Raw genomic sequence first — 17,181 nt, forward strand, 5'->3', positions numbered from 1 at the left:
TCAGTCTGTGTCGGAAGATGGCAAGTGATTCCGCTGTCCTAACCTCCCTGGGGAGTTCATTCCACCACTGGGCAACCAGTACAGACAGGGATCGTGTCTGAAAAGAGTGACCCCATCGGTTCGGGACAGTCAGTTGTCCTGAGGATGCACAGGGAACATAGGGTTTCCTGTATGCCAGCACCAAGGTTTTGAACTTGATGTGAACGATAACAGGAAGCCAGTGAAGTGAGATGAAGAGGGGAGTAACTTGACTGTGTTTAGGGAGATTGTAGACAAGTCATATAGCTGCATTTTGGATTAGTTGTAGGGGTCTGATTGCACATGTAGGAAGGCAAGCAAATAGGGAGTTGCGGTAGTCCAGGCATGAGAGGACCAGGGCCTGAGCTAGCAGCTGTGTTGAATACATAGTGAGATTGGGGCGGATCCTTCGGATGTTGTAGAGCACTGATTCTCAATCCTGGTCCTAGGGCCCCCTTGCTCTGTACGTTTTCCATCTTTCCCTGCTCTAACTACCTGACTGATTAGCACTTTTGATTAGCTGAGCATACCTGATTTAATCAAGAGCATTTCAATCAGGTGTGTTTGGAGCAAAGATAGCAAAGGACAGGGGGGCTCCAGGAGTAGGACTGAGAAACACTGTTGTAGAGGAAGAATCTGGAAGCCCAACTCACTGTTGTCACCTGAGCCATTTCTTTTCAGCAAGGACAATAGCCTGTCTGAAAACTGAAAGATACCAAAAGATTTTAGAGAACAACCTGCTACTCTCTGCAAGAAAGCTGAAGATGGGGAAGAATTTCACCTTTATGCATGACAATGAATCAAAACCAGAGGTGGACACCCCAGCTTGAGAAAGTAAAAGTCTTGACACATATTTGTTCCAGCTGAATTTAATTAGCACAACTCTTCAGCCAGGTAGAGGAGCTAATTAGTGAAATCACCTTGTTTAGTGAATGGCTAGAATAAATACATGGTAGGACTTTTACTTTCTGAAGCCAGGGTTTTCCACCTCTGCCTCAACCCCCATGGGCTGACCTGAAGAGAGCTGTTCATTGACCTCTACTGTAAAAAAGAAGGTAAGTAAATTGCATTATCTAGCTGATAGAGACTCATCCAAACAGACTCAGCTTTGAATACTCCTGCAGTAATCAAAGCAAAAGGTTCTTTGAACAACTATCAATTTAAAGATGTGCAGATTTATGCAGTCAACGTTTTTCATTTTTAATACTGTTTTGAAGAACTTGATTTTCACTTGGATATTGTTGGTTACAATGTATAAATAAAGTTAAAAATGTCACTTGTCTTGATTTCAGCATTTGAGACACCAAAAATGAGAAATTTTGAAAGGATATGCAGACTTTCTGTAATTCAGCTGTATTAAAGCTAGTTTGACTACTCAGTTTGACTTGTTATGTCCAACACTTCCCGTAGTTTTTAATTTTTGATTTAGATAATGGTCTCTGAACAGTGAGTATCCTTTTACAGGACTATGAAATTTGGCTTTTATGAAATAAACAATTAATTCACATGCCAAGTAAAAATATGAAAACCTTTGTTACTGCTTACACGCTGTTCATTGATAAAGAGCAGAAAATAACTAGGTGGTGGTTATGACAGATGTGGAACATGCTTAGATGAAATTGGCTTGAACATTACAAGAACTCACATGGAAGCAGACTCAAGATGAATATGTGGGCTGGATTATAAGACTGACCTTGTAAACAGATGTCACTCTCTGCTGCTGAGAAGGTTCAATCAAGCAGCCACGAGCCACTTGCTTTTAACTGGAGCACAGTGTGGCCTCGGCAGCAGGAGTGCAGGTGAAATGAGCATCAGTAAATTACAGGTCCTTGCTATGAAGCAAGGCCATTGTCTATAGCACAATATTGAAATTTCAGTGTGCAAAGTGCACAAAAAGAAAGCATGTGGCATTACTTTCTGCTAAGGAGATGCAGACAGAGCTGGTATGTGAGGTGAGTTAATCCCATTCCTATTTAATGGGAGTTTGTGTTTGCAGTTGGACTGATATGAAGCTGGCTGGCCAAAACTAATCCAAAATAAAGCACTGTCCCAATGCATAACAGAGTCAAACCAATTCAGATCTGGCCTGTATCTCTCTCTAATTAGAAGGCCTGCTGTGACTTCATAAAACACCAGAGACACTTGAATGACAATCAACATAAAAAGCATTAACTACACGTATAGTGCAGTTGCAGTGCAGACCAAGGGCTGTGCAGTCATTCAAAACTGGACTGTGCATTATTTGAAAATGCAATATTTTTTGGTTACTTTGAAGCATTTGAGACGGTGACTTTTTCCTTCTAAAATCCTTGTGTATTATGCATTCAGTGAATCAGTGATAAAAAAAAAACAGGTAAGAAAAGGTTAAAACTGAGGACAAATGCAGAATAAAACAGTTGTGGCCAGCCATAATTTCAGACTGTGGTGCATGTATGAATATCAAAGGCCTAATCTGGTAGATGTTTGCACTGTACTGCACCTACAATACCAGGCCCAGGGACCTTTGTGATGCTACATCAATATCTACCATTTCACGTAAATGAACTTGCACACAGAACTGGCGAAGCATCAGTGATGAATCTGCAATGGAAATGTAGCAAAATAATGATAAATTTGGGTTCATGAAATGAATATGGATTTGGACATTATGTAGGCAGCATCCCATGCCAAACATTGTTTTTTCAGGGTCTTTCCATCAGGGGGATGCTGTGGTACATTAATAAGGTATAAAACCAGCTTAAACTGAATTACCAACACAGCCAACTGGAAATCAGCTGTATTAGAGGAAAAACAAAAAGTTGATTACATATTAATATTATGGGTCCTCTGCAGCTAAATCTGCTCTATGTCTGTTTTAATGAGCTAAATGCTTTGCTGTGGGGGGGGGTTACCCAATCCGTCCGAATGAAGTAGAATTCATAGCTCGGCAATTTACATTCAACGTTAAAGCTGGATTTAAAAGCAATGCGTACCATTTTTTCATAGATCTGCAAATACAACCTTTTCTGACTTTGATTTTCTTTCAATATTTAAACGAAAAGTAATATTTTAAGTAATGTACAGTATTTTTTGATGATTTGAAAAAAAAAAATCCAAAGGCACAAAGCATTGGGTTTTGAAACAAATAATAAGGATTGTTAAAATTACTTTCTAATTTATACATTATTATCAGTATGTGCAATTATTATTACTGATAATCTAGATTCTCTCCTAGAAAATGTGCCTTGATCACAGATATACAAATATGGCACAGATCCGCCTCTCAGAGCCATCTGTTCAGGAGTATGGATGTGAGTACAGACTGCTGTACAGAGCACAGAGAGGTCTGTGCGTCAGTACAGGGGTCGACATCAGGAGTAGGCCCGCAAACTGTTACAAATCCTCACCCCGGCAGAGGGCCCTGGCCTCTAGAGGGAGCTGAGTGCTCCTCTAGCCTGCTGCTCTGCACTGTCAAGCAACAAGCTGCGAACAAAAGCTACAACGTGAGATTGTTTAATTAACAAGGATGGCATTTATTTATTTAAATTACGTTAAATGCTCATGACACATCACAGCTTTTGTGAGGTCTGTGTTCTAAACATTATTGTTGATTGCACTCAACCTAACCTTAAAGTTTAATTAAACTTTTGTTAATTAATTAAACAATCTCACGTTGTAGCTTTTGCAAGCACACAAACTACAGACAATCTGCGTTGTTTTGCAAGTATAATCATTTATTCTAATTGAAATTGGTGTCATTTATTCTGTGAATTATTTGTTTTATTGTTAATCAAGGAGGATAAAGGGGAAAAGGTTGAAAGTAATGATAGATTTAAAGGTAGTGTTCGAGCTTCCCCTGTTCCCAGCTCACCTGCCACCACTGAAGGCGGGCCACGTCCGTGTAATCCCGCTTCTTCTATCTTCATCAAAGATAACCAATCAGGAACTGAGAATTTAGTACTATTTCCGTTTCAATCAAACCCCCTTCCGCTTTCTACAACCATACCTACATACATGTACTATTATCCTCTGTTACATAGACTATCATGCAAGCATATAATGTGTATATAAGTAGCTATAGTTCTCTGTGCAAGAGAGAACAGTGCTGTGTGTATGAGAGTAAATATAAGAGAGTATGATTGTGCATGTAAGAGGGTATAGTAGTGTTTGTGTAAGAGTATAGTGGTGTATGTGTGAGATTATGATGCTGTATGTGAGACCAAGTATGAATTATCTCTCATGGGGCCTCTCATATGCACCCCCTACACATTTATATTACATATGTGGTGTTTGGGTCCACTGGATCCGAGGGTAATAAAAGTGTGGTAATTGTAGGTGAAAACAAGTAAACATGGTAAAAATGAAAGAAAAAGGTTTGCTGTGTACCTTCACTCTGTCTTCCTCCTACCTAGGCCTGCTGTTAGGGTGTGTGTGTGTGATACACCATCAATACACCCCCCCCCCCCCCCCCCCCCCACACACACACACACACACACACACACACACACTTCCAGTCCATAAGGATTCTTACTTCTTTTCTTTTCAAAATCAGAATCACCTCCCAGCTTCTCTGTGGAAAACATGCACACACACACAAACACACACACCGCCTTCCCGTTTTACAACCCTCGGCCCAATGTTACTGTTGATGAGCAGCTTATGCCATTTAGGGGCCGCTGCCCCTTCAGGCAGTACATACCGTCTAAACCCGCAAAATATGGAATCAAGATCTGGGCTGTCTGTGATGCTGCTTCATCATATGCGTGGAACATGCAAGTGTATACGGGGAAGCCAGATAGAGGAGCCCCTGAGAAGAACCAAGGGATGCAAGGATCCAAAGGAAGCACTGCGACGTGTATGGACCCAAGAAGGACAGGAAGACACAGTATACATGCATCAAGTGCAAGAAATACATTTGCAACATGTACACAGTAAAACTCTGTCCCTCACGTGTTGTGTAGACTGGAATGAATATGTGTTCAGTGGAGCTCATTTATCATTTCCACAAAATACTATATGTAAAATTTTTCTTTGTTCATTTGTTCATTTGTTCATTTCAAAGCAATAAACATCAATAGTGATGAAAACCTTGTTTCATTTATAGTTGTTCAAGATAAACATGATTTATTCCACCCATGTCTTGATTATAATTGATTTCTTTTACAAAAATCACATTTTATCACAACAAAAAGAACTGCACTTTTATTGATAAATGTGATCTAGCAGAGGTAAACGCCAAATATTAACCATATATGCAGTCTATATTGCTTGTACTTGAGATAAAGTCAACATCTGTTAAGTATTTTTAATAAATTGTTATGGCTGTATTGTTTTAAAAATCCAATAATGTTGCGGGTCCACCAGACCCACAGAGTAACAAAAACACGAACACCACACAAGGGTTAAACACACCTGGTGGCTTCCGTTTACAATCAGTCTTTACATGAGTGATATGTGAGATTCTGGAAGAGACTTGTGGTGTGTTTCTTATTTTCCTGAAGTGAAAATGAGCTTCCAAGAAGTGATTGAAAAACATACAGGCAAAACCTTGCACATTAATTTACACTGGTTTAGATACAACTGAGGAGAATCAGTTAAATTTAGAATCTGCCAAATCTGGTGCTGATGATCCTCGACACAAAAAATTTGTTAGATGTTAATCCTGCATAATTACTAAACAATGCTATTAGACTGTCTGTTTTTCAATAGGGCTGTTACCGTTGCTAGTATGTCCCAAGTGCTGTGAGTGGCTAACGCGTGTAAAGCAAGTCAGAGTCTCCTTGAACAGCATTAGCAGCCCAAGACATTGGAGGAAGCTAAATGTCTCTGACAACTTTGCAATTAAAAAGGCCCACATGCACACACACAAAGGACAAGGAAGACTGCAGTAATTAAGGAACCTAATTAATGAAAACACCTGATGATGGTGTCTGTAGGTATATTGTCTACAAAATGTGAAGAAGCCAGATATGTGCCTCATTTTCTCTTCTGCTTTGACACCCCAAATTAAGACACTTGGTGAATATGAGAAATGGCATCACACATGTATAATTTGCAGAATATAAATCACTAAATTTGCAAACTTATTTTCATTTACATGCTCAGATAATTTTGTAAAATGGATAAACTGCAAATTTACCAATTGATACTAAGATAACATCTAGCCAAAAACCCTTGAATACTCCAAATCAGATGTCAGAAAGTCCTCACATACTCAGACACGCCCATACATATACCATATACTGTGGTCTACCAAAGCATCCAACCACGCAAACAGCAAGGAAGGAAGGGAACATTATTACACATTTATAATGCAACAAAGGTTGTTACCTAAAGGTTCTTTAGCATCAGAACTATGGTGTCAGATTTATGTCAAAAGTCGCGAGCGCAGAAAACAGTGTTGTGAGCGTATAAAACATTCTCGCGAGCGCAGAAAACATGCTCGCGCACAAAGCAGCCACCACGCGCGAGAGAATTTCTGCTTGGCGAGCGCTGGAGGGCATACGCGCTCACGTGGGTTAACTCTGCTCATGCGAATCGACCTGAGTTTTGACAAGGGCAAGATGTGTAGGCCTACAGGTCATACAATGCAGATAGTGCTGAAGCTGAGCGCAAGGTCAGTGTAGCAAGACAGAACTAATCTGATCTGAGGTTACATATTAAATACAGTCACTGGGACAATAAAGTTCTGCTGTACTGCCTAGGCAAAACGTGCTACAAATACAATGTAACTTGCTACAAGTACGAGCCAAGAATCTTAGATTTACAAGGTCAAATGGCAAGGGTGTCAGTCCAGGTAAAGTCTGAAGAGGTGTCTTCAGCCCACGTCTGAAATTGCAAACAACTGAGTAATTTCAAACAACTGAGTCCTGACAAGAAGTTCGGAGTTGAAGACACAGTGGACAGAACAATGGCGGCGATACCTGAAGATTTATATGTAAGTGATACTGATAGATGGCTTCGTCTAACAACCCAGCAATTTACTTACCCTGAAATTTGGCTGGAACATGTAAATAGCTAACATTAGCTAATTAACGTTAGCTATGCTTCCCCTATCATTCAGCCAATTGCATGCAATAGACATTAGAAGTAACATTAACGTAAGTAAATTGCTGGGTTGTTAGACGAAGCCAGCTAGCGGTATCACTTACATGTAAATCTTGAGGTGTCACCGCCATTGTTCCGTCCACTGTGTCCTCAACTCCGAACTTGTTGTCAGGACTCAGTTAGTTTAAATAACAAGCCTCTGGCCAAACAGTGTCTGCCTGTCGTTCAGTTCACTGCAGCTGTCAATTAAGGTTCAAGGAGGTCGTGTGGGTGTGATTGCATTGAAAGTGACCAAGTGAAAGGGAGGCCAGTGCCTCCCTTGGTTTCCGCCCCCAAATTGTCAAAACTCCGGTCGATTCGCACAAGCAGAATTCAACTTTGCGCGAGCAGAGTTAACCCACATGAGCGCGTATGCCCTCCAGCGCTCGCCAAGAAATTCTCTCGTGCGTGGTGGCTGCTTTGTGCGTGAGCATGTTTTCTGCCCTCGCGAGAATGTTTTATACGCTCACGAAAATGTTTCCTGCGCTCACTAGAATGTTTTCTGCGCTCATGACTTTTGACATAAATCTGACGCCATACAGACCAGCCATAATCATATTATTCTATTATTTTGACATTTATTACATTGGAGTGGACTACATTTTTGGAAGGCACATTATTTTGCCCATAAGATTATTTCCATTAACTGTAACAAACTAAAACCATATGGTGACCTTTAATATAAAATGGCAATTATACTTAGATCTTGGTGTATGGAGCGACTAATTGCAATGGTTTGAAATGGACTTTTGAAAGTATAACAAACTGAATGACTCCACCTCTTTATTTTCTCATCCCCATCTGCAACTCAAAAACAAAGCAAGACAAAAATTCTGGCCTATTAATGAAACTGGGGGCTGTGCACTACAACTTGTGTGTAAACCTAGTGCTTTAAATGTCCTTGTACCTTGCTAAGAGCATCACCCCTCCAGCAACCCATTCCACATAATGAGGGTTAAAGGTCAAAGCCTATGGATCTCCCTGCTCACTGAAAGACTCTGTCCCTCTATTTGAATCATGCCTTGAGGTCGGTGTTTTTCAAAAGGCATGTCTCACCTAGTTTCTAATTTATAATTAGTTTTGTTTTGTGCTGTCTCTTGAAGCCTCCTTGGAGAAAACACTTAAAAAGAGCCTTCACTGTTTTAAAAAGATACAAATTAAAGCCTTCAACAAAAGTAAAACAATTTTAAACATTTCTTTTAAACAACATTTATTTTAGTTTGTTCACAAAATTAAATGAGAAAATGGAATTTATGTCGTTTTTGCTTAAATTGCTTTTAAGATGAGCACAACACATGCTAGTACTCCCCAATGGCTTGTAAGAAGCACTTACAAGTCACATTGTTATTGGATTACATTTCTGGCTTCATAAAATGTGGTTAAGAAGCACTTTAGATGTACATGCATGACCCGCTCTGGAGATGGCTATCAGACACAAGTGACAGGTCACTTGCTGATTGCCTTGGGTGGAGGTAGGGAGGAGGGCCACGCAGCACTTACAAAAATCACTCTGCTGCCAAGAAGAAAGTTCTAGAGTAAACTAGCTGCATATCTCTCCATGCACATCCTGGGGCACTTGGAAAGGTAGGATCATCATGGTCTATTTTGTATGTAAATAGAAATGCACTCAGGGGAAGTGGTCCGATAACACAGACCTGTTCTTTCAGGCCCATGCCATTAGGCTTCTTTCCAAGCTGGTGGGAGGACAGCAGACCACATACATCTAAATAGTCTGTCAGCTGGTATTTCCAGCCCACAGAAGGCTCAAAGCAGGGAATCTCCAGACAGAATGGAATTGTTAGACATATCTCCATACAGTTTTTATGTCACCCACAGTCAGCTCTAGCTTATCAAAGAAAAAGCAGCATTGACCATTTTAGATCATTAGAAACAATGCATTTATCATGCATAGAAAAAAAAGAACGCTGGTGTGTCACCTGTGTGGTGTTGTGGCATATACAATAGGTTTGGAAAGAAATTTGTTCAAAGCTGTTTTTACTATCTGGTAATAACTACTTCAATTTTAATAATGTCTTATTTAGGAACACTTCTTTATGATGTTTCCTGAGGTACATTAAGCTGTTGCTGTACACACAAAGAATGCTCTCTCCCCTCCACTTCTCGTTCCTGACAGAAAGCTGTGAACTGTCATCAATAGGAGGTAGTACTATTGTGCATGATGGTTTAACTGCTTTGAAATTTTTGTATTTTGAAAGCTGTTTTAAATTGAACTAACAAACTGCATTACACACATACTTACTTTTTATATAGGCTTTATGTATCCAGACAAATTTAAACAATATTTTAGCCTAAAGCAGTCATATAATTATGCACAGTGGTGCATAGCTAGTATTTCAAGTGTACATGGTGTTGTAATAAAGATATAGAGTAATGAAGCAGCAAGATCAGTTGTATGATTTGGTAACTGCATGCTCAGTCATGAGATCGTGAATTTTGTTAGAAATGTGTTATGCTGTTACAGGTTGAATGCAATTTTCCATAGAATTTTCAGTCATAGCCCTGCAATTCCCCAAGCTGCACACGTTGAATGGCACAATAAAGGTAAAATAACCTTTTCAAACCAAGCAGTATTATCAAAACTATATGATAAATTCATTTTTTACATCGAATGAATCATTAATCATGTGTTCAGTTAATCAGTCTACCTGGTTAATCAATTCCTTTTTATAGCACTACAAATATTGCTTTGTTCTGTAACTTATATATCTTTCTAATCAATCGAGCAAGCCTAACACTTTAGTCAGAAATTTACATTACATTTACACTACATTCATTTCATTACATTAAAAATGTAAATTCTGTATCCCTCATGAGTTTTATTTCTGTGTTCCACACGTTTTATTTCTGTATTGAGTTTTATTTCTGTATACCTGGGTTTTATTTCTGCATTCCACGCGTTTTATTTCTGTATATCTCAGGCCTGGGAACAATGTAAAGCTGCTTTGTGACAACTTGTGTTGTAAAAAGCGCTATACAAATAAAAATGAATTGAATTGAATTGAATATCTGGGTTTTATTTCTGTATTCCACGTGAGAGCTTTTTTGTGGTTTCCAAAAACACTGACAACTTAAACCCACAGGTTCAAAGGCTATGAATGTTCCAAAATCAGATATACACTCTGAAAGTTTTCATCATTCTTAAAAATATACACCTGTCTCATTTAACATTCTAGTCTTAATTTGAATGATTTGGAATGTTTATGCATCGCTGTGGAAAGATGCTTTGGCTTTTTTCCATCTGTAGAACAATGGATCTCACTGCAAGGTCTGAGTGTTTTAGCTGTTAGTTTGGATTTTGGAAACAGTAATGGTGGTTGTGGCAGCAGTAGAAGAGCCAATATTTATGAGAAGGCCTCAATATAAACAGTATTTGGGATTTTTTCAGTCTGTGCAACATCAAAAGGAAGAAACTGATGGAAAGGGATAGAATTTGGCAATCCAAACAATTAAGCCTTTGTTCACAATTACAGTACAAACAAGTAACAAGTTTATAGTATTGAAGAGAGGAGCTCTCAAAGAAGTAGAGAAGTGAAAGTGTTGCATACCTTTCTTGATGTTAAACTCTTGCTGTGTTGAATTCAGTTGAGAAACAGCCCTGCAGAGCCACAATGACAGTAAGAATCGCAATCAAATCCATCTGCTGCATTTTTGGCTCAATTGCTCCATTTTGGAAGAAATGAACAAATTTCCCACCAAAATGCTTTGCTTTGCTTTGCATTGGGTCTGACTTGTCCATGCACCTTAAATTGGCTCATACTGGGTAATCCCATTCTAAACTCTGTAACAAGGATGTAACCTGTATGTAACCCCCATTTGTCCTATTGAAATGATTTTCCATTTAGGGTGCCATGCTCTTAGTATTTGTGGTGGTGTAATCTACAGTTTAATTAAAGGGACAAATTCTTGAAAGAATTGGATGCAAATCATTCCAAAGGACCATCGATAGCTTTGGCACTCCACCGATGTCTGGCTGTGCATGTATTGATCACTGTATCAGACAGCTCTCACAGGGCAGCAACAGCCATCCTCCCACCTTCTTTACCCAGATGAGGAGACAGTAGTAATGTGCCAATAGAGAGAACAGGGTCATAAGAAGTGGAATGTGAAAGGATAACATCATGGAGCAAAGATGAAGCTCATATGCTGACTTAAAGCAGTGCATATACTGTATACTCACATGCTTTTGTTCAATCTTTAGGCTTTATATAGTCTGTACAAGAATGCTAATGTAGTACCATTATGGAATTAATGTAGGAAAATCACAAATGTTGGAGACTACTTAGGCATTGTGCAAGTATTTGATTACTGCACACACATACTGAGAAGTGGGTGTAGATCTTTAAAGCCTTGTGTAGACAGCCTGGTTATTACCTTGTCAATTTGTCATACTTAATAACATTTGATGTGATCTGTTTTTGTCAAGTCATTAAGGCTTTCATTCACTCAAGGTGCTGGCAAGAAGAAATCTAAAGAGAAAATTACACTGAAGTGCTGTAAACGGGGAAAAATTAACTATCTGTGAAATTTAAGCAATTACATCAAGCAATAGAAGTCTGTAATGAACAATTAATCAACCATTAATGCCTAAGTGCTGTAAAAATCATTATCAGTGTTTAATTTGTTGTGCAAATATTATGGTCAATAACATCAGTTAATATTGGAATTGTCTTTAGTCATCTATTTTACCCTGCATTGGGACTAAAAAAAAAAAGATGTAGTTTTGCTCTTTCCTGATTCAGAAATATGAGTAGTCCATATTTTCACGGTGATGTAGGGGTTAGACCTCTCATTGGAGCTGGAAATACAGATCCACCCTAAATTAAGATACCTGACCTCATGAAGCAGTCGCTCACTGCACACACACCCTTCAGTACCTGAGGAAAACCACTGAGATGTATGATTTCAGCAGAGTTCTCTAAGCTTCGTAGTGTAGCACTGAGATCATGTGACATGGTGTTAGATGATCACAATAAAAGTAGTCAATGCATCGCAGCTAAAATAGTGTTAACAGTGGCTCTCAAGCTGCTCCATGGTTAAGGCGTTTGCTTTGAATGCAAGCTGAGCTCTACAGTTCAAGTTTAATTCCAGTCGTGTCACACTGGTGGAACAAGCTGGCTCGTTCTATCAGGGATGGGGGTGGGTAGGTTGGCCAGGGTCTCCTCATTTCACTGTTCTCAGGACCAGCGCAATTTGTCAGGTTGCAAATTGTTCAGAAGGCATCAGCAGAGTAACACATGTCCTCCAAGGAGTACCCACTACACTGTAGTATAAGGAGCTGTAGTGTTAGAAATAGCCATTGGCTGCATGAGAGTGTACCAGATGGCTGCATTCATCTTGCCTCAGCATTCCTGGGTGAATGAAGTGGTTGTAGTTGTGAGACAAGTGAAACATACAGTTGCTGAGTCCAAAACAGGATTGCATCAAGGGGAAGAAGGTTTAAAAAACAATCTTGAATCATTACACTAAAAAAATCCCAACTGACCACAAAATGTCACAAATAATTCTTGAATTGTAGAAAAGGATGCTTCATAAAATTTTAAATATTGTGTGTTCATACCATATAGAAGTTGTTCATATATTGACATCATAACATGAATGACAACAGTGATGGCCAACAGTTCATGAGCAGCCATGGTCTTTTGCCAAAGTTCATACTGAGAAACAAGCCAGTGGACATGTAACCATCTATGAATCAGACCCACAGACGTGTGACTCTTTATACCATTAGTGAGCAATCCATAAATGAAGATGTAATAGCAAGAAGGGTTATTAGAACCTTCCTCTCGGGAGTGTAATTATTACATCTAGTCAATAAGGGGCTATATAGAGCACATGTGGTATAGTGGGGTAATATCTTCCCCCTACCAGTGCTAAAAACAGCTCATCAATTTCCTATTGGTCAAAGGGCAGGTGCTATGTTTACCTATATGGAACTATATATCTAAACATAATCAGAAAATTGCTAGTGAGACTATGTTAGATTAGAAAGATTAAAATGATAGAATGTACATTCTATCTTTGTAAGAAACAACAAAAAAGTATAGATCAGCCGTGTTATGCTCTCTCAATGAAACTAGCACAGAAAAAGCAAACGGTATGACAAAATGAAGAGTGTGGGGTGTCAGCAAGTAAAACAAAGGTATCAAAATTGTGACGAGATACCTAAAATTGAATCAAACCTATCGTAAAACAGAAATACTCAAAGTCCATTGCACACTTCTAAAACACGGAGCCCTCTTTCTTTCAGGCCCTCAGAGGCATTTGAATGTTTTTGTGTCCCAAGTTGATTAAAAGCCTACACAAAAGCCTACACTCAGCCCTACACTAGTAGATAACTACAGACTCATCTCTCATCTACCTTGCCTATCTAAAACTCTTAAACAAGTTGTTTTCACCCAGGTTTCTGCTTTCCTCTCCCAGAATGATCTCTTGGATGCCAACCAATCTGGCTTCAAAACCGGCCACTCCACTGAGACAGCCCTCCTGTCCGTTGTCAACACCCTGCAGTTGGCAAGAGCTGCCTCCAGGTCATGGCCCCCATTTTACTAGACCTGTCTGCCACCTTTGACACAGTCAATCACCAGATCCTTCTGTCCACTCTTGCTGATCTGGACATCACCAGCACTGCTGGTTTGAGTCCTACCTTACAGGTAGATCCTTCGAGGTATCTTGTATGGGTGGGGTATCTAAGTCACAGTAACTAACCACTGGGTTACCTCAGGGGTTGGCGCCTGGCCCCCTACTCTTCTCACTGTACACAACCTCACTGGGCCCAATCATTCAGATGCACAGCTTCTCCTACCACTGCTATGCCAATGAAACCCAACTTCACTTCTCATTCTATCCTGATGACCATATCCTATGATCTAAACACAAGTCTCCATCTGCCTCTTGGACATCTCTGCTTGGATGAAGGAACGCCGCCTTCAACTCAGCCTAAGACAGTGCTCCTTATCATCCCTGCTGGCCCCTCTATGCAGCATGACATCACAGGACAGCTTGGCCTCCCTGAAAGCTCTACTACAAGCATAAGTTCCTTCCCAACCACTATGCTGTGCTATCGAATGGTGTCTGGTGGTCCTGTCACATTATGGCACAAAATCACTATCCAGACTTTTCTCTGCCATTGTCCCCCCCGATGACAGAATGACCTTCCACAAGTAGCCTATTCTGCCAAATCCCTCACTATTTTTAAGAAACATCTGAAGACAGAGCTCTTCCACACTCACCCGATGGTCTGAATCACTACCTAACTAAACTCTGTTTTCCATTAAAAAATTAATGGTCTAATGAACTTGTGTCTCTACCAGGTAGCTTGTACCTTGTCTGGCTAACTATTGAAACTTGGTCATGCAGCACTTCTAATATTGTGACTCCATGTATGCTTTTTGCTTGTGTTGTACTCTGCCTCAGCTGTAAGTCGTTTTGGATAAAAGCATCTGTCAAATGAATAAATGTAATGTAAATGTAAAAAGGTCTTGATGTAGTTCGAGGCAAGCTATGCATACACAAGCACATTTCATGACTGCAAGATGAGCCTTTGTTGGAATGCACACTCACACCCATCAGGTCCCAGTTAATTTCACAAGGTGTTTATTTAATGCAACTGTGACTGAAGCTTTTCTTAATTGTGTTAAATACTGTCAGTCTGCATCAATTTCCTCACCATCCTGTTGCAAGTCTGAGCTCTCTTTTCACAGACCCATACTTGACTTACTCACTCAAAACTCACTGTTGAAATATCTCTACCAGATCCACCATGGGAAGTGAACAGGAACTCATCATGGCATAATCATTAAAGGCTCTGACATGCAGGCAAACCACTGAAGAGAACAGCAGGACTGATTTCCTTACAGCACACTACCCCCGCACTGCAATGAAAACAAGGGCAGCTGAGAGGGATTTTCAGCTTTCTCTTCTTCAAAAAGTACTATAGTATAGAGTTGGCTATATATGGCTATGTCCTTCTCAAAATCCTCTGTATACCACTTGGTCTCATATAACAGGAAGGCTAGTCTTGCTTCAGTGTTTCAGGAATTGAAATGACCAATTAGATTAACAGACATTCCATACAGATGGTTTTTATTAATATCCCTGAGCTGCTACAAGTTAGCTTGCGGTCCAATCACTTCTCATGTACTTGTGCTCAGCAGAGGCACACAAAATTCGAAAGCCATGCAGTTTTTAGTCTGATTTAGTAATTTAAAGTTTAAGACTTTAAGGAATTGACAAACCAAGATTTAACTGGTTTCTTCTGGAGCTCACTTTTGTTAGACAATTAAATCCTGGCAAAATACAAATGCAATTGTTGTAGTAAAGCTGTAATATAATCATTTACATAGTGTAATTATCTGTAATAGATAATTATCTATAGCTGTCACCATGGAATTTCAGTGTCTCAGCAATTTATGTTGCATGATCATTAGTGACATTTGTAACTCCTTAAACCAGACCTCTTGCAGGTTATTATAGCATGGCTTACACAGCTTATGGTAGACAAAACATGCATGAGAACTATAGATAGTCTCTTTAATATGTACATTTTTTAATTAGCACAGCCCAGTCGATGGGTACAACAGCACGTAATATGTACCCAGTAACATAAAATGTTAACATAATCATAGGCGAAGCTCTAAACTGCATATAGATTTTAACAATTATTATGACTTGTTTTACAAGTAGAACACAAGGGAAAATGATAAAAAATTGGGAAACTAATTAGACTGCAAATCAACATCCCAGTCGCTGTACAAAGCTGACTACACACGACCGAAAAGTTGCACTATGGTATACTGTATAATAAATGGCCACACTGTAGTTATGTAAAAATGTCCAATGATTCCAATTAACACACGTGGGAATTTATATTTAATCACTACAGCATACCACTGAAATATCCTGCCATCTATTAATTTAACATTGATGTATTAAGATACTTTGTGACCCTTGTGAAGGGTGTGCTGTATCATTTACAAAGCAATGTCAGTTAGCTCTGTAATTAAGAGCATATTTTAATTTCCATATTGATGGAAATGCAAAAAGAATTCTAAAGCATCAAACTCCCACTAACCACCACCAGCTCTGAGGATGGATAAATAAATTAATGCAAAAAGAATTCTAAAGCATCAAACTCCCACTAACCACCACTAGCTCTGGGGATGGATAAATAGATTAATTCATTTATTAATTAGGCTAATACACTTGCTTATTTCACAGTAGCCTACCAAAAAATTATTATTTATTATTTATTATTATTAGTTATTAATGTTATTGAATTTAAAAAGCAGCTATACAATTGTTGCTGCATTCACTCCAAGGAGATGAATGGTGCAGCTTTTGATGTGAGGTTTACTTTGCTCTTATAAGCTTTTCATTTAATTTTTGTCTGTATCAGTATGACCTCTGCTTTCCACTTCCTCCATTAATGTTTGCTTCACTGAGTGCAGCCATCATGGAATTTGACAATGCTCAGTGAAAATAAGCAGGAGCTCCTACTGGCACATTAGTGTGTTTTATACACCCCATATTCCTCAGCATCTACCTGTAGTGCAGGTAGTGCAACTTTCAGGGTTAATAGAAACATCACAAAGTAGCACCAAACAGCCTTGTATCATAGCAACCTTACCAAGTAAACACAACAATCAAATACAGTGACTGTAAAAAAAACCTAATCCTCCTTAGAGTGCATTCAGCTTTCCACATAGAGCTCTGAATCAAGACTACAAAGAGGTTCTGTAGTCAGGCATGTTCAGTATGTTTTTGTTTATGCCTAAAAAACACCCACAAGCATGTATTGTACAAGGGTGTAGTGGTTTTGCAGTTTGTTCTATTGCTTTGAACACCACTGAAATATATTAATAATAAATAATATTTAACAGTATTTTTTTTTTCAGCAGAGCGATATCTCTCACAGGTTATTACCTCCACATAAGACGTATTAAAAAACATTAATATAACACAGGCCTACCAATCTCATTTTCTATATATTACACTCCGTTTGTTCATCATTTCAATTGAATACACTAAACAGAATACAAACACCACACAATTCAGTGATCTTAGTATATTACTGACTAC

Source organism: Megalops cyprinoides, chromosome 2 (assembly GCF_013368585.1).
Source record: "Megalops cyprinoides isolate fMegCyp1 chromosome 2, fMegCyp1.pri, whole genome shotgun sequence".
Taxonomy (NCBI): Eukaryota; Metazoa; Chordata; class Actinopteri; order Elopiformes; family Megalopidae; genus Megalops; species Megalops cyprinoides.